The sequence below is a fragment of the Balaenoptera acutorostrata genome, chromosome 1 (assembly GCF_949987535.1).
Source record: "Balaenoptera acutorostrata chromosome 1, mBalAcu1.1, whole genome shotgun sequence".
Taxonomy (NCBI): Eukaryota; Metazoa; Chordata; class Mammalia; order Artiodactyla; family Balaenopteridae; genus Balaenoptera; species Balaenoptera acutorostrata.
Window position 1 is genome coordinate 39,176,817 of NC_080064.1, and position 25,300 is coordinate 39,202,116.

The window sequence follows — 25,300 nt, forward strand, 5'->3', positions numbered from 1 at the left end:
GTAATCTCAATCCACTTTCTGACTCTATGAATTCGACTATACTAAATTCTACATATAAGTGGAATCATACAATGTTTTTCTTTTTGTGTCTGGCTTCTTTTACTTAGCATAATGTTGTCAAGCTTCATCCATGTAGTAGCATATATCAGAACACCATTCCTTTTCGTGACCGAATAATATTTCTTTGTATGTATATACCACATTTTGTGTATCCATTCATCTATTGATGGGCACTTATGTTCTTTCTACCTTTTGTCAGTTGTTAGTATGCTGCAATGAACATTGTCTTACCAGTATCTGTTTGAGTCCTTGCTTTCGATCCCTTTGGGTATATACCTAGGAGTAGAATTCTATTTTTAGCTTTTTGAGAAATTGTCAAGCTGTTTTTGATGGTGGCTGCACCCTTTCACATTTACCAGTGATGCACAAAAGTCCCAATTTTCCCACATCCTGTCCATTTGTTATTTTTTGTTTGCTTTTTTAAAAAAATAATTATAGCCATCCTCAAGGGTGTGAGGTGGTATCTCATTGGTTTTGATTTACATTTCTGTAATGACTAATGATGTTGAGCATCTTTTCATGTACTTTTTGGTCACTTGCATATCTTCTTTGGTGATGTGTCTATTGAAGTCTCTTGCCTATTTTTGAATGAATTGCTGTTTTTTTGTTGTTGAGTTGTAGGAGTTCTTTCTCATTCTGATATATGTGAATATTTTCTGCCATTCTGCAAGCTATATCTTAACTCTTTGATCCATTTTGTGTTATTTTTTTGTATATGGTGTAAGGTAAGAGTTCCCCTTCATTCTTCTGCATGTGGATATCCAGTTTTCCCAGCATCACTTGCTGAAAAGACTGTCTTTTCCCCCATTGAATTGTCTTGACACCCTTGTTGAATATCAATAAGCCATATATGGTAGGGTTTACTTCCGAGTACTCTATTTTTCCCTTTTGTCTATACACCTATCCTTATGCCAGTACCACAGTGGTTTGATTATTGTAACTTTGTAGTAAGTTTTGAAATCAGGAAGTATAAGGCCTCCAACTTTGTTCTTTTTTTGTAGTTAGTTTTGGCTGTTTGGTGTCCCTTGAGATTCTATATAAATTTTAGGATGAGTTTTTCTATTTCTGTAAAAAAATCATTGGAGTTTTGATAGGGATTGTATTGAATCTATTGATTGCTTTTGGTAGTATTTTCACCTTAACAACACTAAGTGTTTCAATCGATTAACATAGGATGTCTTTCCATTTATTTGTGTTCTTTAATTTCTTTTGGTAATGTTTTATAGTTTTCAGTGTACAAGTCTTTCACCTTTTTGGTTAAATTTATTCCTAAGTATTTTATACTTTTTGATGCTGTTGTAAATGGATTTTTAAAAGTATCTTTTTCAGATGTTCATTGCAAGTATATAGAAATACAACTGATTTTATGTGTTGATTTTATATCCTGCAACTTTGATGAATTAGTTCATTAGCTCTAACAATTTTTTTTGTTGATTCTTCAGGGTTTTTTACATATAAAATCTTATCATATAAAAGAGATAATTTTACTACTTTCTTTCCAATTTGAATGCTTTTTATTTCTTTTTCTTGCCTAATTGCCCCAGCTGAAACTTCCAGTACTGTGTTGAAAGTGGCATCCTTATTTTTCCTGATATCAGCAGAAAATCTTTCAGTCTTTCACTATTGAGTATGTTGTTACCTGTGGGTTTTTCATATGTAACCTTTATTATTTTGAGGAAGTTTCCTTCTGTTTCTAATTTATTAAATGTTTTTATCATAAAAGGGTGTTGAATATTGTCAAATACTTTTTCTGCATCAACTGAGATGATCATGTGGTTTTTTTCCCCCTTCATTCTATTAACGTGGTGTATTATATTTATTGATTTTTGTATCTTGAACCACTCTTGCAATTCCTGGAATACATGTCATTTGGTCAAGATGTATAATCCTTTTAATATACTATTGAATTTGCTAGTATTTTGTTAAGGATTTTTGCTTCTATAATCATAAATATTGACCTGCAGCTTTCTTTTGTTGTGGTGTCTTTGTCTGGTTTTTGTATCAAGGTAATGTTGACCTTATAGAATGAGAAAGGAAGTGTTTCCTCCTCTTCAACTTTCTGGAAGAGTTTGAGAAGAATTGGTGTTATTTCCTCTTTAAACATTTGATACAATTCACCAGTGAATCCATCTGATCTGGGCTTTTCTTATTTGGGAGGTTTTTGATTACTGATTTGATCTCCTTACTAGTTACACTTCTATTTGGATCTTCTATTTCTTCTTAAGTCAGTTAGATAGATTATGTGTTTCTAGGAACTTGTCAATTTCATCTAAGTTACCCAATTTGTTAGTATACAACTGTTCATAGTATTCTTTTATAATCCTTTTTATTTCTGTAAAATCAGTAGTAATATCCCCACTTTCATTTCTGATTTTTTAACTTGAGTCATCTCTCTTTTCTTCTTTAGTCAATCTAGCTAAAGGTTTGTCATCTTATTGATCTTTTCAAAGAGCCAACTTTCAGTTTTGTTGATTTTCTCTATTGCTTCTTTATTGTCTATTTTATTTATCTCCATTCTAACCTTTATTATTTCTTTCTTTCTGTCAGCTTTGGGTTTAGTTTGCTCTTCTTTTTCTAAATCCTTAAGGTGTACAATTAAGTTATCATCTGAGACCTTTCTTTTTTTTCAATATATGTGATTGCAGCTATAAGTTTCCCTCCTAACATTGCTTACACTGTATCTCATAAGTTTTGACATATTATGCTTTTGTTTTCACTTGTCTTACAGTATTTTCTAATTCTCCTGTGGTTTTGACCTATTGATTGTTTAAGTGTACTGTTTAATTTCCACAAATTTGTGAATTTTTCGGTTTTCTTTTGTTATTGATTTCTAGTTTCATTCTGTGTAATCAGAAAATGTACTTTGCATTATTTCTTTTTTAAAAAATGTATGTATGTATGTATGTATGTATTTATTTTTGACTGCATTGGGCCTTAGTTGTGGCACACAAGATCTTTCATCGTGGTGTGCAGGCTTCTCTCTAGTTGTGGTGTGCTGGCTCAGTAGTTGCGGCGTGTGGGCTTAGTTGCCCTGTGGCATGTGGGATTTTAGTTCCCCAACCAGGGATTGAACCCACGTCCACTGCATTGGAAGGCAGATTCTTAACCAGTGGACCACCAGATAAGTCCCTGTATTATTTCAATCTTTTAAAATTATTCAGACTTTTTTGTGGCCTAACATATGGTCTATCCCAAAGAATGTTCCATGTACACTTGAAAAGAATATATTATTGGGTGGGGTATTGAAGTCGCCAACTTATCATAGAACTATCTATCTCTCCTTTCAATTCTGTCAACTTTTGATTCGTATATTCTGGGGCCCCTTTGTTGGGTGTGTATATTTTTTAAATTGTTATATCTTCTTGCTGTATTGAAGCTTTTATCAATATATCATGTCCTTTATTATCTCTTATAAATTTTTGAGTTCAAAATCCATTTTTCTGATAGTAATATAGCCACCCAAGCTCTCTTACAGGTACTGTTTGCATGGGATATATTTTTTATCCTTTTACTTTACTTTTTATCCTTTTACTTTCAACCATTTGTGTCCTTATATCTAGGGCGTGTCTCTTCTAGAAGCATATAGATGGATCCTGGTTTTTTTCTTTTAATCTAATTTGCCAACTTCTGTCTTTCAATAGAAGAGTCTAATGCATTTATATTTAATGCGATTACTTATAAAGAAGGATTTACTTCTGCCATTCAGCTATTTGTTTTCTGTGTGTCTTATATGTTTTGTGTTCATTTCCTCCATTAATGCCTTTATTTTTTTTTGCATTTTGTTTATCTTTTGTAGTACGCCTTTTTGATTCCCTTCGTCTTGCCTTTTATGTATGTTTTAAATTTATTTTCTTAGTGGTCATCTTGGAGCTTACAATTACCACCTTAAATTTATACTAATCTTATTGAATAATACTTAGTTTCAGTAGTATATAAACGTGTTCCTATACATCTCTGTCCCAACCTGTTTATATTATTATTGTCAAAGATTATGTCTTTATATATTGTATGCTTATTAACATAGCTATATAATTTTAATGAATTTTCCTTTTCATTTATGTAGAAAAAAGAAATTACAAACCAAAAGAAAACTACAATAATACTGGCTTTTATATTTACCTATGAAGTTACCTTTACTAGTGTTCTTTAACATATGTTTTATATCTTCAAGTTACTGTTTAGTGTCCTTTATTTGAGGCTAAAGAACTTTCTTTAGCATTTGTATTTATATTTTTATTTATTTATTTGGCTGCGTTGGGTCTTTGTTGCTGCACACAAGCTTTTCTCTAGCTGCAGCAAGCGGGGGCTACTCTTTGTTGTGGTGCACGGGCTTCTCATTGTGGTGACTTCTCTTGTTGCAGAGTATGGGCTCCAGGGCACATGGGCTTCAGTAGTTGTGGTGCACAGGCTTAGTTGCTCCACGGCATGTGGGATCTTCCCAGGCCAGAGCTCAAACCCATGTCCCCTGCATTGGCAGGCAGATTCTTAACCACTGTACCACCAGGGAAGTCCCTCTTTAGCACTTTTTGTGGGGCAGGTGCACTGGTATTAAATTCCCTCAGCTTCTGTTTGTCTTGGAATATCTTAACTTCTCCTTCATTCTTTAAAGATAATTTTGCCAGATATAGAATTCTTAATTGACATTTTCTTTCAGGACTTCACATATAACATTCCACTGCCTTCTGGCCCTCATGATTTCTGGTGAGAAATCAGCTGTTAATCTTATCAAGGATCCCTTGTATGTGATGAGTCACTTCTCTCCTGCTGCTTTCAGAATTCTCTTTCTGCCTCTAGGTTTTTATAATTTGACTATAATGTGTCTCAGTGTGGATCTCTTCAAGTTTATACTGCTTGGAGTTCATTGAGATTCTTAGATGTGTGTATTCATATCTTTCATCAGATTTGAGCAGTTTTAGACCATTATTTCTTCAAATATTTTTTCTTCCTCTTTCTCTCTATTTTTGTGAGATTCTTAAAATGCACATGTTGGTATGCTTGATGGGTCCCACAGGTCTCAGGCTCTGTTTTCCTTCATTCCTTTTTCTTCTGTTCCTCCAACTGGCTAATTTCAAATGTCTTATCTTCAAGTTGACTGATCATTTCTTCTGCTTGCTTAACTCTGCTGTCAAATCTCTTTAGTGAGTTTTTCTTTTCAGTTATTGTACTTTTCAGAACCAGTTATTGTACTTTTCTGTTTTGTTTATTTTTATAATTTCTATCTTTTTATTGATAATCTCATTTTGTTCAAACACGATTTTCCTAATTTCCTTTAGTTCTTTGTCCATGGTTTCTTTTAACTCATTGAACATATTTAAGACTGTTGATTAACATCTTTGACAAAAAATTCCAATGTCTAGGCTCCCTCAGGAATAGTTTATGTCATATTTTTATTTCCTTTGAGTGGGTCATATTTTTCTGTTTCTTTGCATGTTTTGTAATTTTTGTTGATTATTGGACATACTGACTATTATGTTGTAGCAATTTGGAAATCTAATTCTCTCACTCTTCAGTCATTACTTGTATTTTACTTGTTGAAGCTGGGAGCCATCCCTTGTGACTCTTCCAAACTATTTTTGCAAAGTGTGTATTCCTTGTTGTGTGTGGCCAGCCAGTTGTTTTCCATTGTCTCTGTTGTCAGCCAGTGACCAGGAAAATATTTCTTTAAATGTCTGGCTCACAAGATGGGGTGGGGGGATCCTGTCACTTAAAATTCCCTCTTAGTTGGGAAGCCATTTCAGCCTGTGGGGGCCAAAACATATTGTGCTGGTCCCTTAGTGATGAAAAGCAGCAAATCAGCAACTGAAACACTCAACTCCAGCCTTGGGAGGACAGGGCCTTATTGCCAACCCTGGCTCCAGCAAGTTGCACTGGAAACACATGCCACTGTCCCCACAGCTGCCTGCCCTGGAGATAGTAGCCACTAATGCAAGAAAGCTGAAACTGACTGAAATTTACCTGTCCCTTCATCAAGCTTTTCCTTAGATGTTATGAGTGTTCTACTAGACTCAGTGTTCCAAAATAGTTGCTTAAGACAGCTCCTGCTAGCTCAAGTGTTTCGATGGAGATATGGATTCCTGGGGCTTCCGACTTTGCCGTCTTTCCTAATGTCACTCTGACAGAGGGCCTTCTAATATTCAAATATTTAAATATTTGCCTACTTTTCCCATCCAAGGCAAAGCACAGAACTGTCAAGTTTCTCTTCAGCTGGGAACATTGTGTATCACCACTTCCTATCTGTAATGAGAGTCAGAGGCAAGTTCTAAGAAAGTGAGATTTTCTTTCCTTAGCACCTAACACAGTGCTGGTAGAAGTAGAGCAGCAAAAAAACAAAAAACAAAAAAACAGTCTGCTCTACCTTTGTCTACTGCTTAACCTTTCCAAAGCACATTCATATCTACTCCTCAATTTATCAGGTGTTATTAACCTTATTTTACAGATAAGAAAACTAAGGCCCAGAGGTATCAATTGACTTTCTCAAGGTTACAAAGCAAGTACGTGTTGGAGTCAGGACCCACACCTCAGATTTCTAACTCCAGTTTTGCTACTACTGGCCTATCATTTATTTGGCGCAATACTATATTCTCAGCATTGTACTAAATTAGCTTCCTTAATACGTATACTACACTGGAAGGTAGTTTTTAGGAAATGCTCTATGGAACAACACCTGTGAGGAAGCAAGGACAGCAGGGATTAGGCAGGGGGAGAATATGAACTGTGATACACTTGAAATAGTTGGCTCAGGCAATCTCATGGTAAGCACTGAATCTGGGGTGTCCTTTAGAGTTGTTCTGAAAAGGGGTAAGGGGAATAACACTTGTACCTCTACACTGACCAGTCATTGATTGCAGGCTGCCCCTAAAAAAGGAATGTTACCTTGGGCAAGGCAGGCTCATGTGGCCTAGGGAATTTCCCAGAGAGGAACATAGATGTGAGCCATCAGCAGCTACTACTCCTAGCAGTTGGGGGAATATGTACCTCATTTGTAAAGGGGGAACTCAGTGGTACACCACAATCTCCTTTATAATCCACACTGTTCACTGCCTGGATCCACTTGCTTCATGTAGTAAATTCCTTGGGAAACTTAGAAGGCAAATGAGATGACCATTTGTGCTCTCAAGGTCACAAATGATACTCATCATCTCCCTCCTCTACTCCTTCTAAATTTTCCTCATCTTCAGCTAGCATCTCTGATGGTCTAGATGGGGTGACTCAGCTCCTTATCCCATAGGGACTGAGCACTTGATCACACATGATCATCTCAGGATGCACTTGTCTGTCTACTGTCATAATTGGGTAGGGAAATACCAGAAGATTTCCTAATTGGTCATTTGGATGTCAAAGTAATTTACCCTGCTCCCGTCGTGAATAGCAGCCATACCTCCTCCTAGTGATCAGGGTCAATTACCCTTTACAGGATGGGACTCCTTGTCTTGCCTGCTTGTCTCTTGGTAAAAAGAACCTGAAGTAACTGGGTGGAAGCCATAGATTAATGTTTAATGGGACTTTTGCTGTGCCCCTGGTAGAAATATCTCCCCCTTGGGAAAAAAGTCTTTAGATCCACAGAGCCTATTTTTGTGCATAAAGGGAGCATTAATTCCCCAAAGTGAATCACTGAGAGTGATGGTGAGCAGAGTCAATTTTTCTTCCACTCTTTGGTTTCTAGACCGATGTAATCTATGCAGTGAAAATACAGAACCATTAGGTCAATGAGTAGGTTGTATATTATGTCCATGGGACCCCATCCTCACAAGGTATTATCTCCAACTTGGAGCCTCAGCTGTGCTTTCAAAAGGCCATTTCATCACCTTTTCAGGACAAACTTTTTGGTGGGCAGTATATGATGGATCCCATGGTTCTATGTTCACCACCATACCTCCTTTCCTGTAAAGCAGGTCTCATAGTCGAAGATGACGTTGTGTGAGATCTTGTGTTAAGCCAAACCCTGTGTAAGCCCTTGAACAATGGTGTTAGCTGAAGCCCTGCAGGCAAGAATGGTAAACAAATAACTGGAACTTGGCCAAATCCAGTTAAGATTAATCCTGTCTCTTTCAGGATGCAAGATATCCAATGTGTTTATCTTCTCAGGGGATGTTCTGTTTCAGGGGCTTAGCATTGGTCTCTTTTGTTGGTAGGTTGAATGTTTCACAATGGCAGTAGCTAGGTAAAACTTCATGAGTAGGAGGGAGTCCATGTTATTGGACCCATTCATAGCCTCCTTCCTTGCCACTATGGCTACCCTGCTCATGTACCCTTTGTGCCAATACTGGAACACATGATGACAGAGGCTGATGTTAACTGATTGAGTCACTTTGTCTACCAGGTTTTTTATGCCTCTTTTGTGATAGAAACTGTTGGGTGGGTATTAGGATGCAATACAAAGATCTTCACACTTCGTGCCCATTGTCATTTTTCCATCCACACAACTGTTTCCCAGACCTTCTTCTCTCTTATTTTCTAATCTTTCTCCCTCTAGGTCCCAGTCAAACCAGCCAAGCCACTCACCACTGCTCATGAGTCTGTACATATTCTTATTCTATTTCTCATTCAAAGTATGATCAGATGCACTTCCTAAAGCTCTGTGCGTTGGGAAGATTTCCTCTCACTGCTGCCCTTCAGAACCGCCCCTGAATGGGGCTGTAGAGCAGTAGCAGTCCATTAACAACTTGCACTCACAGACTGAACCAACCCACGTGGGCACCACGCTCAGCCTTTTTTCTCTTCCGTAAGTGAGTCATAAAGGACCACACCTGCAGCTATTGGTATGAACTGAGGGAAAGTGTCCCAAGCAACAGTGGTGGACAACATAAAAGTTTGAGCCACTTAGCTCATGCATAACATAAAGCTCATGCAGCTTATTTGTGTTCTCTGGTCCTAGTTGCACCGGATCCCGGGTGTACCACTTCTATCTTATGATCTATTGCTGCTGGGCCTGCCCAAACTTATGACTTAGTAGGTCTGACAGACCCAGCTCAAACAAATGTTTGTGACTACATGGTCATTCGTGCTCCATGGTTAGGTACCTTATCTCTACTGGGGCCCAGGAGCATGACAAGAATTGATTTTCAAATGGCTGGAATCGTTCAAGGGGGATTGGGGACCCAAGATTTTTTTTTTAAAGGAGGGGGGAAGTGTGTCAGCTGTAGAATCAAAAGACAAGACAAAGGCATACAGACCCCAGGGAAATACCCAGTTCCCACACTACTACGGGAGATATTGTCCAGCCCAGGTCCAGGCCCTAGGTTCTTTGTTCTAACCACCCCCTATTTCTTTGGTATTGTCAGGAGACAAGACTCAGTTCCTGGGTGCTGCTGGAGGAGGGAGAGTAGTTCCAGGGCTTCCTATAAGTACTGAGTGAACAATTTGAGCTTAAAATTTTCCCTTCTTTAAATATTTAAAAATAAACAAATCAAACTCCATCCTGCGCTGTACACAGCCCTTTTGACTCCCTGACACTGATTTGTGGAGAGAGAGGGGGTGTCAACGTTGGAAGGGCCTCCTCATTTTCTTACCCCACTTCGGTTTGGCTTCTCCTTTGGGTACTGTGCTGTTGGGCTTGGAGGCTGCAGTGGCCCCAGGGCCCTGCTGAGGAGCTGCAAAGAAGTTCCCGTTGGACACCTGGCCTGGGGGTACTTGGAAGATCTGGCTCAAGAAATCCAGAAGGTCAGCAGGAGGGGCATCTGGGGTAGCTCTCTGCTGCTTACTGGTGCCTAGCATCCGTGAACCAAATGAGATGTGATAGGGGACTCTGTGGGTATCTGGGGAGATTCCCACATGCTGGCATCCAGCCCACTCTATGATGTCATACACCTTTCCATCCATCAGCGAAAGTAGGTAATCTTGAGGCCCAACATGCTTGACTCAGCCCAAAATTCTCCTTCCTCAGCAGGATGCAGCCTATTACACTCAGCACAGTATCTGGCACTCTTAGGTTCCCGGTCCATTTCAAACCTCCTATGGCTTTCTCTGGCATTGGCTGCACATCATAGTATTCATTGCTTCTTTGAGGTCATCCTGCAGCTTGGACAGAAACTCATTCACTGACCAGCTCAGCTCATTCTCTGCCATTCGATTCATCTCATATTCCTTCCATCTTTCAGGGTTGCTGACAATGTCTCAAGCTGCCCGCAAAACCTTGAAGGCCTCCTCAGCCCGGGGATGATTATTTTTGTCAGGGTGAACCATCACTGCCAGCTGCCTATAGGCCTTCTTCAGTTCAACATCCGATGCTGTGCTCCAACCCCTAACACATGAAAAGGGTTTAGCGCATCCTCAGGAACCCCAGCCATGGTCAACAGTCGAGCCACTTCCTCTTCAGGCTGGCAGTAGCAACCACTAGCTACAGGTGCATTCCCCTGCCTATTGGTCCTCTGCTTGACCCAAGGCCAACTCCAGCCAACCCCACTGAACTATTCTTACCAGCTGCTGCCACGGCCTGCTCTCTCTCAGCAGAATCAGGCACCACTGCTAGGTGGGAGAAGCCAGCCAAGAAGAGCCAGGTGGCTTTACCCCTCCGGCCTAGCCGGTCACTCAGTGCTACCAGAAACCTCCAGCCCAACTGTAGACAGCCCAACAAAAGGGCCAGAGCCGGGAGCAGCAAAGCACCCAGTAGCCTAAGAAAACGGGTGAACAGCCCTATCCCATAGCAAAACCCTTGGCTCAGAAACTGGAACATCACCTGGGCCCTGCCCCCAAGCCGCCCTGCCCAGACTCCCACCCAGACACAAAAAAGGTCCAGATCACTGCCTTTCAGCTGCCTGCGTGCATGGATGAGATGGCCATAAGTTTCCACGTACTCCCCCACTAATACCAGCAGTTCGATCAGCCACCAGAAACCTGCCTGTCCAAGCTGACACAGTTCCTCTGTCCCCCACAATTCCAGTCCTCTGAGCTAATCTGCCTGACTCCATTTCCAACCCAGCTGATGTAGACCAGGGGATCTGGGATCTCTGCGTCCACCCTCCCAAGTATCCTTGGCTGGAACGCGGTGCCGTTGTCTCCGGGGTGCAGGTTTCTTTCCACTGGGCACACGTGAAAAATCACTGGGAAACTTAAGAGGTTCCTCCTCATCATATTCCTCTTCTAACTCTTCATCTTCTCCCAAAGCGAAGAGCTGTGGTAACTCCTCCCTGGCAGAGAGCCAGGAGGAGCTACAGAGCAGCTCCCCCGGCTCTGCGTCCTGTTCACTCTCTGCTCGGAACCCAAGATTTTTAAGTGCATTGACTCAGATGTCCTATCTCATGTATTAGGGTCCCATTCTTCCCAAGTGGTACCCTGACTTTGTTGTGGCAATCCTGCCGAGGTTGAAAGTTTAATCTCCTCTGGAGCTTTGTTCTTCTTGGAATTAAGTTCTGGAGCTGATCTTCAGTCCTTTCTGCCCTTTGGCTGCAGCAGGGCAATCCCCGGAGAAGGATGCATCTTTGAGCCATTAGCAGCCAACGCACCAGGGAGCTAGAGGAATGAATGCCTTGGTTCTGCAGGGGGATCTTGAAGGTGAACAAGGGCTTCCGCTGCAAGCCCTATGAATAAGTACTGAAAAAATGCCCATTTTACAACAGAGGAAACTGAGTCTCCAAAGCCGCAAAGTAACTTGCTCAAGGCTACACAGATAGCAAATAGTGCCCCATTATTTGAAACTGGTTTGTTCTGAATATTGAGCCAAGAATCTTAACCAATATGTTATATTTCATGAGTGTGTTTGCCAAATATCTCAGCTTCAAAAACCTTAGTTACTTGGACAACCCTCAGTTAACTTTTGGATTACTTTCTGTGATAGGCAGAATAACAGCCCTTCCAAATATGCCCATGTTCTTATCCTTAGAGCCTGTGTATATGTCACTTACATGACAAAAGGGACTTTGCAGATGTGATTAAGTTAAAGACTTTGAGATGGGGGAGATTTTCCTGTATTATTTGGATGGGTCCAAACTGAATCACATGGGTCCTTAAAGCAGAGAACCTTTCCAGGCTGTGGTCAGAGGGAGATGTGACTACAGAAGGGTCAGAGATCCAGTGTTCCTGACTTTGGAGATGGTGGAAGGAGTCTATGAACCAAGGAATGTGGATGGTCTCTAGAAGCTGGAAAAAACAATGAAATGGATTCTCCCCTTGAGCCTCCAGAAAGAAATGCAGCCTTGCTGACACCTTGATTTTAGCTCAGTGAGACACATGTCAGACTTCTGGCCTACAGAACTGTAAGATAATAAATTAGTGTTATTTTAAGCTACTAAGTTTGTGGCACTTTGTTTGTGGCAGCAGTAGAAAATGAATACACCTTCCTTTGAAATTATTCCTGCTTCCCTCCATTTGTGTTGCTATAAGAGTTGCACAGTCTCAACTGAAAAAAAATTTTTTTTAAAAATATTTATTTTTTGGCTGTGTTGGGTCTTCTTTGCTGCACGCGGGCTTTCTCTAGTTGTGCGAGCGGGGCCTACTCTTCATTAACGTGTGCGGGCTTCTCATTGCGGTGGCCTCTCTTGTTGTGGAACACAGGCTTCAGTAGTTGCAGCACGCGGGCTCAGTAGCTGTGGCGCACGGACTTAGTTGCTCCGCAGCATGTGGGATCTTCCCGGACCAGGGCTCGAACCCATGTCCCCTGCATTGGCAGGCGGATTCTTAACCACTGCGCCACCAGGGAAGTCCGAAAAAAAATTTTTTTATGGTGGTGATGGTTGTACACTTTGGAAATGTACTAAAAACCACTGAATTGTGCACCTTAAAATGGTGAATTTTGTAGTTTGTGAATTATGTCTCATCTTTTAAAGAAAATACATGTGCTTCTTAACAGGGTTATCATTAAGAGACAGAGAGAAAGGGTACACAAAACCTTTATAAAACTACAACGTGCCATTTTTAGTGAGGATCAGATATATTAGTTGGGAGTTTCATTGTTGTTGTTTGTTTGTTTATGTTTTAGTGGAAAGTAACAGAAACCTAACCTGAGACTTTACTTATTCACATAACCAAATCACAGGATGCCATAGGCCTGGAATTAGAGATTCCAAGGGGGTCACGTTCTCTCCACCTCTCATCTTGGCTTTTCTTTTTTTTAAATTTAATTAACTAATTAATCAATTTTATTGAGGTATAGTTGATCTACAATATTATATAAGTTTCAGATGTACAGCATAGTGATTCACAATTTTTAAAGACTATACTCCATTTATAGTTATTATAAAATATTGGCTATATTCCCTGTGCTGTACAATATATCCTTGCAGCTTATTTATTTTATACATAGTAGTTTGTACCTCTTAATCTTCTACCCCAATCTCGTCCCTCCCCACTTCCCTCTCCCCACTGATAACCACTAGTTTCTTCCCTATATATGTGAGTCTGTTTCTTTTTGTTATATTCGCTAGTTGTTTTATTTTTTAGATTCCTCGTATAAGTGATAACATACAGTATTTGTCTTCATCTATCTGACTTATTTCACTAAGCATAATACCCTCCAGGTCCAACCATGTTGTTGCAAATGGCAAAATTTCATTTTTTAAAATGGTTGATTAGTATTCCATTGTGTATATACATACCGCATCTTCTTTATCCATTCCTCTGTTGATAGACACTTAGGTTGCTTCCATACCTTGGCAATTGTAAGTAATGCTGCTATGAACATTGAAGTGCATGTATCTTTTCAAATTAGGGTTTTCATTTTCTTCATCTATATACCCAGGATTAGAATTGCTGGATCATATGGTAGTTCTATTTTTATTTTTTTGAGGAACTTCCATACTATTTTCCACAGTGGCTGCATCGAGTTACATTCCCACCAACAGTGTGTGAGGGTTCTCTTTTCTCCACAACCTCACTGATATTTATTATTTGTGTTCTATTTGATGATAGTCATCCTGACAAGTGTGAGGTGATATCTCATTGTGGTTTTGATTTCATTCCTCTGATGATTAGTGATGTTGAGCATTTTTTCCTGTGCCTGTTGGCCATCTGTATGTCTTCCTTGGAAAAATGTCTATTCAGGTCTTCTGCCCATTTTTAATCAGGTTGTTTTTTTGATATTGAGTTGTATGAGCTATTTATATATTTTGGATATTAACCTAGAAGTAGAATCAGATGTACACCTTGAAGCTGGCTCTGTTTGTCCAATGAGAGTCCCTTGGGTTGTAGGGAGAATAGATATCCATTTTCTGGGACAACTCAGGGTGTAATAGGACCTTCTGTTTGTGGGATTTGGCAAAAACTGTGTCTCTGAGTCAAAGTTCTCTACACAAACAGGTACAGAGGGACAAACACTCCTTCCTCAGCTGCATAACTGGAAGTGAGGGAGATTTGGGAGGACCAACAACGTGGTCCTGATAATCTCAGTGGCAGGGAAGGGCAGTGATTCCATTTAAATAAAATTACCTTATGCAAAGGGACATTCTAGACTGGGCACCACATTCAACATAAGGCCCTAGGAGTTTTTAGGGGAAGGAATGATTTTTGCCTTGGTTTGTGGCTCGTTCTAGTAGCTTTTTCTGGTGCAGTGCTTTGAGACACAGTGGCTGAAATGGGAGAGGGTGTCAACTAAAAAGAATTGTGACGTTAGCAATCCCCTAGGTGGGTAGCCCTGACTGAAGCTTGGGCAACATCAGTGGTACCTCAGCATCACTCCCAGGTGGCTTTACAGAGCAAAACCAGTTTCCAACAGTGCCACCTCATGGCAGTAAGAACAATGACAGTGGCCAGGCTAGTAGACTCCGCTCTTGGTCTGGACTTGACTACCTCCTTTGGGACCTGGAGTAAGTCCCTGGGGGGGAGCTGTGTGGAAAGAAAGGCCTCAAGAGGAAGCTGGCTGAAACTCTGTGCCCGTTGGCATTCCTGATATGAAATGAATCCCTTGCTTTATCCTCTCTAATCTTCTACTGGCTGTGAATTTTCTGCTGGGATCTTCAGAGCCCATCCAATTGGGGAGGAGGTGAATTGAGAAGGAATCAGAAGGAAGGAACAGCAAAGGCAAAGGTCTGGAGGCATGGTGGTTTTAGGGAATGATGAGGTGAGTGTGGCTGAGGGGGAAAAAGGGCCGTGGAAGATGGAGATGGAAGTAAGAGTAGGGGTATAACTTGTGATGGGCCTTGCATGCCATCACAAGAAAGAAGACCTTTTCCAAAACCCATGATGGTTTTGAAGCAAGACATTGACTTGGTCTAGGTCTGACCTACAACCATGGCAGCAGCAAGACTGGACAGATCAGATTTGATAGATGTTTGTAAAGTAGAGTCAGCAGTTTGTGAGGCAGAACAGGAAGAGAAAGTATCTGTCAGACTTCAGAGAGGTCTCCATTCACCCCCTCAGGGACCAAAGTGTCAGTTTACCCCCCGGGGTCCCCCATTAGGCTCATTAAGAAGTCTGAGTGGGACCCCGTGCAGAGCCTACGTTTCTTTAAAAATACCAAGCACAGATAGGAAGCATCCATTCTGAGGTGGAGTAGGGGGAGGACAAAGGCTTCCTGAGCTCCCAGAATAAGAACTGACTTAGGGCTTCTACCCTGACTCTCAAAATATGGGCTAAGGAAGGGTCTTTGGAACGGGGGGATAAGGCATCTGTTCTACCCTGGAATCTGGGGGATCTGAATCTATCCTCATCACTACACCCCAACTTTCTGCACTCGGTCTTGATCAACACCCTGACCACGACTTCCTCATCTGGGTGCAGACATTAGTATCCCTTGTAGATCATCAGGTGGGTCTCTCTGACTTATATAAGTTGCCCCTACCCCAGGCATTGCATTTTTTCTACCTCCCCAGCTCAGCTTCTTCAAGACTGACTGATTGTCTGACCTCCACTCTCTCCTTTCCTACATCCTCCTTCCTTGGCAACACATGCATGCCCTCCTACCAGTTCTGGAAAACCCTGGCCAGAAAGAGATGACACAAATGTGAAACAATACACATGCCAGTCCCTTTTGCAACAGCTGCTGAGAGCCCGAGCTGGGACCAGCAACCCAGATTTAGTCTCACTTGTACATCCGGCTCACCCTGGGAGCTCTCTGTGTTTCCGCATCCTTATCTGTGAAATGAACCTTATGTTGCCCTACCTTTTACAGAGCAATTGGGAGAATCAAGCAAGGGAATATTTCTGAAAGTGACATATTTCTGTAAACTCTGGTTATTTCCACTTCCTTGTGTTCCAGGTATGGATTCTTTTAAATTACAAGAGTCTAAAAGTCCATTTGTCTCTAAAGTAAGTCCCTTTTTCTGTAACAAAAAATACTTAAAGTCCTTTACCTAACCTTATTACTTAACTCATTTCTGCCCATTTGAGCATCTTTCTGTTTAAAAGGTTTTGGCTGTGCTTTTCAGTTCCTTAGCAGCACATAAAGTAATTTCCAGCTTTCAGCTTCATTCTAGGGGCAAAGCCACCCCACCATTTCCTCAATAGTGGTAGCTGTTGTAGCTGGTTCACTCAGAATTTTTGAAAATGTAGGGATGAAAGCATTGAAAAAGAGGTTTGAACCATGGTTCATTCATTCACTAAATAAACATTCACTTGGTGGGAAATATGTGGTAGATGGTAAACTGCATGACAGTGTCTTTGCATTATTTGTTTATTGATGGGATATGTTTGTTTAGTATACATATTTGTGGTTTAATTTATGTTTGTTTAATGGCTGAATGGCTGAATGGCGGAATGACATACCCCTTCCTTCACTTCCTTAGGTTTCCCTGCCTGGACCCCTGGTTTCTCTGATAATCACAGTATATAAAAACACATGTGCACTCGCTGCTCCGGCACAGTGCTCAGTGCATTTAATTCTCACAGTAACTGACCGTGGTAGGTGCTATTGTCACTGCCATGTTTTACAGTTGGGGAAACTGAGGCTTAGTTTGCCACTGGCTTAAGTACCACGTGAGTCCAGGAGTTATGTTCCATCCACAGAACGGCACATTGCAGGAAGCTGGTCAGCGGTTTGATCTGTAAGTAGATCTGACACAAAGCAGGATAATTTTTGGAGACATTAATCCTCATTTCCCTCTTTCCTGCTCCCATTTACTGGCTCGGTTATTTCTTGTCCTGGGGAAAGTTTAACGTAGGGCAGGCAGGACAGAAAGACTGGTTTCTTCTCTTGCTTTGTTTTCCGCTGGCTGAGATCCAGATGGTGTTCTCCCAACTCTGAGCAGAGTTTCAGGCAAAAGGGCTGTAAAGTAGCATTTCTGTTATGCACTTGATAGAGTGGTTACTTAGCAATTTTAATATTTCAAGGACTGACCTACTGATGCCGACATACTTGCATTTTTTTCCCCTCCAACCCAATTATTTCAAGTGGAGGAAAATCTATTGTAAAAAATATAAAGGTTGCAAAAAAACAAAAAACGAAGTGACCCATCAGAGCTATTACCAATACAATGAAGGCTTTGAATAAAATCATTAAAAATGAAATTGAAAAAACACTTCTTCAGATCTGCTGAGATCATTATCATAAATACAATATACATGCAAGTTTTGCAAAATAGGTTCTTCATTAATTTTATTTTGACAATTCCCATCTTTGTCTCTATGGTAGAATGTCTTTCTGCATATTAAAAATTAAAAGCCATTTAAGTAACACGATGGGCTAGCCATGATTAATAGAGCTAGTGCTGTTAACCATGGAAGCTAAAGCAATTGAAAAAAAAGGAACTAGTAACACATTTATAATTTTGCTAATGTCACATTACAAAGAAGAATATTTTAAGTTTAAAATATTTAAAAATTTTTTAAATTTGCTTGTAAAGGCAACGTCTTTAGTCTTTGTCAAGTTTTTCCTTAAAGTTTAAGATTTCATATTTGTATATATAGTTTTTGTTTATCAAAGTGGGTACCATTTTATGAATAAAGTTATGCGGTATTTATTTATAGAAAAATAAGCTCTTTCTGTTGTCCATAGAAAAGTTTGGATCCTGTTCTACAAGAATATAGGAACCTGGATATATTTTTCTAATTCTGAATAAGGCTCAGAGTTCATTGTAATTGGAGTAGGTAACTCTGCTCTAAGTTTCAGGAATTTAAGTAATTTAAGGAAATGTGAATAGTGGTCACGTGGGAAAATACTTAGATGATTTGAATTTGGTAATATTGAATACTTCAAAATGTATAATTCAGGCTGATTTTCCTTTTTGTTTCTTACCAGGGTAAAATGTTACTATTTAGTCAATAATGAATGCAGGTTGATACTAGAAAATGTTGGTCCATTTATGGCTCACTATATGTGTCTGTGTAATGAGAAGAACTGGCAGGGGAGGGGTCTTATGATACCTTGGAGGCACCATGTGATACAGAGGACAGATCAAGGTCACATGACTTAGCTTCTCTAGCCTTCAATGTGCTCATCTGTAAAGTGGGGATGGTAAGTAAGGCCTACCTAGAAGAATGGAGACAGTGCATGCAAAGGCCTGACATGTAGTATGGGTTCAATATTATTTTGATGTTATTATTATTCCGGATGAGAGTCTATCTTAGCATAGGCTGTTATGCCCTATAGTTATGTTACTTATGTGATAGCTCAAATAAAATTATTATTTTTTGAATTGCACCCAATTCAAACAAATGTGAAGGATTGCTGAAGGCATTTGTTTAACTTACTGTTGAGAATAACAATTTATTTAACTCGATATTATGCAAGTATACTTTTGATCAGATGACTTCACTGTACTCTTAAATTCAAGTATTTTGAATTTAAAATAGTTTTAAAACTATTTTAACATTTATATTTTTAAAAAAGAAGATAAGAGACTAGCTCTTGAAATTGTAAAATTGAGTGATATGCATATAATTCAAAACTATGATCTGGAGATTTTTTTATAGGGTTTTTATGAGATTTACATTTTGTGCTCTTCTCTGTTGTGGTTTGAAATGCCACAAAATGTGAAACTTTGCATCTACCCCTAACCTTTCCTTCTTCCTTCTAGCTCAAGACTAGTGACTGCACCAAGGATCCCAACCCCTCTCTCTTCTAAGAACCAGGATAGCGGGGAGACCTTAACTTCCACTCTCAAATCCCCATCTGGGTAACATCCTAATTTTCTCTTTCTCAGAGCCAAATTTTCAGGGTGGTTAATGCTTTCTCCACAGTATCAACAAATTGCTATCATGTTCACTTCTCAACCCACTTTATCTTGGCTTCTATAGCTATCATTTCAACAACTCTTCTAACAGTTACCACTGACTTCCATGACACTAATTCCAAGAAACACATTTTATACTTGGTCCTTGTTGTCTCAGGAGCGCTTGACATCCATCTTTCTTTTCACGTGTTTCGACACTCCTTGTAGGCCATAACCCTTGGTGCTCCTGGTTTCCCTCATACCTCTCTGCTGGCTCCTTTTCCTCCTCTGAAGCCTCACACTTCTCTACCCAGTTTTTAAAATATTGGAATTACTCAAGGTAGCAGAGCAACACGATTAGACACATTCAAAAGTCTCCCCGATTCACTGGTTGTGTCATTCAAAGGGACTGGGGAGAACAGTGCAACTTCTGTGTCATACAGGTGACAAGGAGGAAAGGAGAAAGGACCTTGAAATTCTCAGTCTGGTGATAAGGGGCTTAGGGCAAGCCCCTTTTCTTTTTTCGGATTTAATTTCCTTATTCAGAAGACAGGACTAGGTCTAGATAATCCATGTGGGTCTTTCCAGTTGTAGCATTTATCCATTATACTTATCTCTTTGCTTATCAATCTGTCCCCTCCACCAGATTGTGAGCTGTCCCAGGGAAAAGCCTTCCCTTTATTCACCTTTGTATCCTGGCATTGCTCAGCACTAGCTGGTATACAGGAGGCAGCAGTGAGTGTGGGGACTGAGTCTATACCTCCTTCCTGAACATTTCCATTCTCTTACCTTCAGGCTCTTGCAGGAGAAAAAAATGGAACTATGAGTCCTTGGCCCTCTGTATGGAACCTGCTATGTAAATTCTATTGGTTCCTGTCTTTTAACAACTTGCTTGCCCATGCCCTCAACATTAGCTATAGCAGCTGTTCCAAATCGCCACTCTGCTCAGGCACTCAATCCTCCCTGCCCCTGCCAGGGCAGATGATGCCTCTGAATCCTCTAAGAAAATTGAGGTTATTTGGCATCAGAAATCTAATCTGCCCACTCACTCCCCCTTTCTTGTCTCTTATACTTCTAACGTGTTGGTCTTCCCAGTTGGACCCCTTCAAAAACTATGACTACTGTGTTAAATTAAGAGCAGAACAAAGTGATTTCTACCTAGCCTCAATACTTTCATAAAAATGTCCATCTATGAAGTTTCTGAGCCCCATCCCATCCAGCTCATCCATTCTATTCAATGCCCATTCATCCCCGGCCCCATTTTTTCTCTCTTATTGCCCCTCTCTCAGCACTTTTCAGCACCATCTCCCTTATGAACAAACACCAGGCTCCCTGTCATGAAAACAGCTGTCATTTTAATTTATTCTTCCTCTTCTCAGCTCCTTTCCCCACTCCCTGCCCTATGTTTATTCTCTTAGTATACAAACTCCTTGACCTGCAGTGTCTCCATTTCTTTGTTGCCCCCTTGCTTTGGAGATCGTTTCTATATTCCTCATTCTGCTCTTTCCTAAGTCTCCCCCTCCTCCCATATGTCTTCTTAGTTCAAGTAAATTAAATAAATATAAAACATCTACTGTGTGCCAAGCCCAAATCTGAGCTCCAAGGGAATCCAAGAGATGAAAAAAACAATGTTTGAATCACCATTGAGTTTCAAAACCTAGTTAGGAAGACAAGTTGTATATACAAAGAGATACATAAAGAGGCTGCATAGGATTGCTGATTGTGGAGTGAATAGTAAATGAAAACATGAACAAAGTGTCAAATGAGAGCTATAAAAATGAATGCTTTAATTGTTCACAGGATAGATTCCCATGGGCGGGTGGTGGTTAGAGAAGCGTTTATAGAGGAGGTGAATCATGAAGGTGGTTTTGAGAAGAGCACGAGACACACAGGACAAGGGTTGGGCAGTGTTGGGGAGGGTGGTGTTAGGAATATTAATTCTTCTTCCTTCGTCTATCTCAATGAATAGAAACATAGGGATCATCCTAGATTTCTTCCCTACTGTGCCCACATCCAGTCAGTTACCAATTCCCATCAAAAATACACTCCAATATTTCTCCCACTCATTCTGCCTCTCTGTCCCATGAAATCCCCAGTCCAAGCCATCATCACATCTTATCTGAATACTACAATAGCATTTGAACTGGTCTCTTAGTTCAGGTCTTATACCCCCTATACACACACATAATATGCTCTCATAAGTGTTAAGATCCTGGGACGTGGATTCCTGAAACTGCTTCCTTACCCTCTGATGTCCTTGAGCAAACTGCATAATCTCTCTGTGTTCCAGTTTCCATATATGTAAAATGAGGATAAGTAAAATGCTAATACCAACCTCAAATTTTTAATATGAGAATTAAATGAGCTACTACATGTAAATCACTTTAGAACAGTACTTGGCACTTAGTCGGCACACAATGAATATTTACCTGCTGTTATTATCCAAATAGTCATCAGAGTGCTCTACTATCTAACCATGTAACTTTCCATCTTAAATCCCTTCAGTGGCCTAAGTAAAGTCCAAAATCCTTACCTGGACCTGCCAAGCATCATTATCTGTGTTGCTGGGGGCTTTTTCAATGGCCCCTGTCCCCTGTACTGCAGCTGAGGAAATTTAATTCAGTGGACATTTGCATAGGAATGCCGAGAGAAGGAAGGGATGGCTTCCCCAAAATGGGATTTTTGAGTCGCAGTAAGTATGGTAAGCCATTCTTTGGCCAGAATAAATAATTTTCTAAATTCCTGTATCTCCCACTGTTGGAGTGGGTTGTAGATCTTCGCTCTCAATTAGAGGTAGAGAGAACACAGGCAATATCATAAGGAAAGTTTCTACTACATGAAATGGAGGTTGTGGAAAATCCACCTCTTCCATCCTGGTGGGCTGAGGCAAGAATGGGCAGAGGCCAGGAAGCCAGTGTTCAGGAGAGTAACTGATTTCTCCCATCAAGGGGAAAAATCCGGGGAGGGGGAGTTTTGGATAGATGAAGGAAAAGTTGAGAGCACAGAGTTCATTTTTGGGAGGAACCAGAGTGAAAATGGCAGTGAAGCAGAAAGAAGGCCTGAGCTAGCACCCTCAAGCCTTTTAGGTTCCAGGGTATATTGTAAAAAGCCCCAAAGTTCCTTTGTTTTCCAAAGAAGGACATGAAATGCAGCTGATGGACTGGCCAGGTCTCAGAAGGATAACACCTCCAGCAAGAGCCTGGGTATGACTGGGTCAGCTAAGGTGTCCTCAGGCCCTGACCTTGCCGAGAGAACTAACTAGAAGTTCACCAACCCAGGGACCAGACCAGACTAGATCTCACGAAGCTTAGACTAGCCAGGACCCTAGGCATGGATCTGAGGTCTTCAGCCCGACCACCATGATGCAGTCTTATGAAGGCCACCATACACTCATCATGATTTGGGGAAAGAGCAGGGCACAGAGAAAGAATCTGAAAAACGAAAATGCCATGAGTCTCCCAGAGAGACTGTATAAACCAGAAGATTCTGAGACACTGTCAAATAGCAACTTCTAGCTGAGGGATGGAGGTAGGCAGGAGGTGGGAAGATCTGGAGAAGTGGGAGCTGAAACACTTTATGTGTGGTGCACGATGGATTCAAAGGGCCAGCACTCGGTCCAGATGAAGTCATCCTCACTGGAGTGTGTCTTAACTATTACCCTGCCAAGTAAAATCTGGCTCCAGAGACTGGGTTTCCCAACCTGAGGAGTGCAAGGCAGTGAGGAGAGGAGAGCAGGGAGTTGTAGCAGAGACTAGGTTTATTGTTCTGGGCTGTAAATCCAACGCCTTACATGTGCCTGTTTTAGCATAAATAAATGAATGAATAAAAGAATTGTGGGCAATGTATAAAAAGCAGGCTGGGAGTGGGGGACAGCAGCTTGGGAAGTTAGATCCGTTGGGTCCTAGTTTACCACCTGATACATAATAAGTACTAAAAACTCATCACTTTCTAATTATTTTACTATATTTTACCATTATCAATAATAATAGATAAGTTTGAGATTAATTATGTCTCTTGTATCCAGGGCTGGCTTCATGGGCCCGGGACCTGAGCAGTCACACGGGGCTCTGCACTCAAAAGGGTGCTTGGTTTAATGCTCTGCTGTCATCATCTTGAAATTGGTAATACATTTTTAACAAGGGGCCCCACATTTTCATTTTGCGCTGGGATCCACAAATCTTGCAGCGGGCCCTTCTTGTGTCTGCGTGGTGGAAATACTGTATGATGGTAGCTACTCTGCTGGCAGGCTTGAAATAGGACATGGTGGACATTGGCAAGCACCAGAAATCAGAGTGAGAACCAGTTGTAAAACATTTACCAGCGCACCACTGGACAGGCCACACTCTTCAAGTCTAGTGATCATACACACCCACTACCAGCCCCCAGACACCTGTGGGGTTTGATAGCATTTCAGTGGGAAAGAAGTTCTTTTTTCAGAGCAGTTTACTAGTTCTTTGTGGCAAAGAAGAAAAACAATGACCTCAGCTTTGGCATTATTTCAAAACTTAAATTCAGACCTTCCGTGATTGAAAACCGTCACAGTTGAATTATGACACTCATGAGAAGAAAGTGTCCTGAACGAAGGTTGGCACCAATTGATAAAGGGCTAGAAATCCAGGAACTCGCGCCTGCCTTCTCCGGCCAAGCCAGAGCTGCCCCTCCCACCGCTCCTGCTTTCTCCGGGAGAAGCGGGGATCTTGCCCGAGGGCTCAGAGATGCGGTGGGCTGGCTTTTCCCTGGAGTGAGTGGATGGATCCTTCCCCGAGAGCCGGGCTACAGAAAGCTCCCCCGCAATCCGCGCAGCGCAGAGCTGTGGAATCCTCCTGGCGCTGGGCGCACTGGGCAAGGCCCTTTGACCTGGCGTTGGTGTTCTGCTTGGCCCCGGGGCTGCTGCAGGCCGTCAAGCTCTACCTGCAGAGGCAGCGGCTGCTTCGAGACTTGCGCCACTTCCCCTGGCCCCCCACGCACTGGTTCTACAGGCATCACAAGGTAGATAGAGGGAAGGGAGGGGTGAAGGAGGATGCTGGAAACTGGGCGGGCAGAGAAGTGGTTGCTTCCTTCCCTTACTCCCATCCCTCCCATCCCTCCATCCTGCACAGACCTCTCCTGCCCCGCCTGTGGCTCTAGGCATTTTCATTACTCCAGACTTGTTCTCTCACAGCCCTCCAGGGAAATGGAAACACCCTAGAGCCACTAGAAAGGAAGTTTCTTTCCTCCCTGGGGGCTGGGAGGGGGCTATTTAAAGACACAACACGAAAAAAGAGAGCTGTGGTGTAATTCAGGTCTCATTGCTTCACCCGTCTCTTGCATTTATGTACTGTGTTTTAAAAAGCCTTCCGCATATACTGCTAAAAAATAGTCTGTTATCCTAAATAATACTTATTAAGTGCAGAAGATACACAAAATTGGACACAATAGTTACCACCCTTAGTCCTTTCCAACCAGAGATTCTTGTGAAGTAGGGAGCAGCCCCAGCCAATCACACAAAAAATATTGACTAATTGGAATTTGTAAAGTAGAGAGAGACCCCTTACCTTTTGTTCTCTCCTGTTCTCTAAATCCACTCCCCACCCCATTCCTTGTTTTATTCATTCAACCAACTTTGAGTGGCAGTTGTGTGATAGGTGCTAAGATTACAAAGAGAAGACAGGTGCCTGCCCTCAAGGGGCCCAAGTCAGATGTATACTTAGACCACAAAGGGAAAATGAAAATACAGGGTAATGAGTGCTTTGGCAGAGGCCTAGGGACAAGGCAATCTTGGAGGGAAGTATATATCTCTACCTAGAGGAGAAAAAGTTCTATGAAAGGCTGAGCAGAATCTTAAAGGATGGGTGGGTGGGGAGGGTGTTCCCAGCAGACCTATTGTGTGATCTTTTGGCTCCCCCACTCCTAGTCCCTCTTCCCTAAAGCAACCACTTTCCCTTCTTTTATCTGTTTATTTAAATCCTTACCTGTAAGATAATACTGGGTTGGCCAAAATGTTCGTTTTGGTTTTTATATACGCTCTTACAGAAAAACCTGAATGAACTTTTTGGCCAACCCAATATTACTACATTGCATTTCTTAATTTAATAATTTTAGTTATCCATCTATTAACTACCTTATGATGAGTAATCACTTACACCCATCTTTTACTGTCCCAATATAGTTATATTGTAATTTTTATTAAATAAAAAAATTATTATTTATATTCTTTTGATTATGTAAATGTTATTTATCACTGA

The 25,300-nt window shown here is 41.1% G+C and overlaps 1 pseudogene; it reads right to left on the reverse strand.

Moving 5' to 3' along the window:
* Positions 1 to 9,557: 9,557 nt before the first annotated feature.
* Positions 9,558 to 10,213, reverse strand: LOC114236164 (dnaJ homolog subfamily C member 14-like; annotated as a pseudogene).
* Positions 10,214 to 25,300: the final 15,087 nt, after the last annotated feature.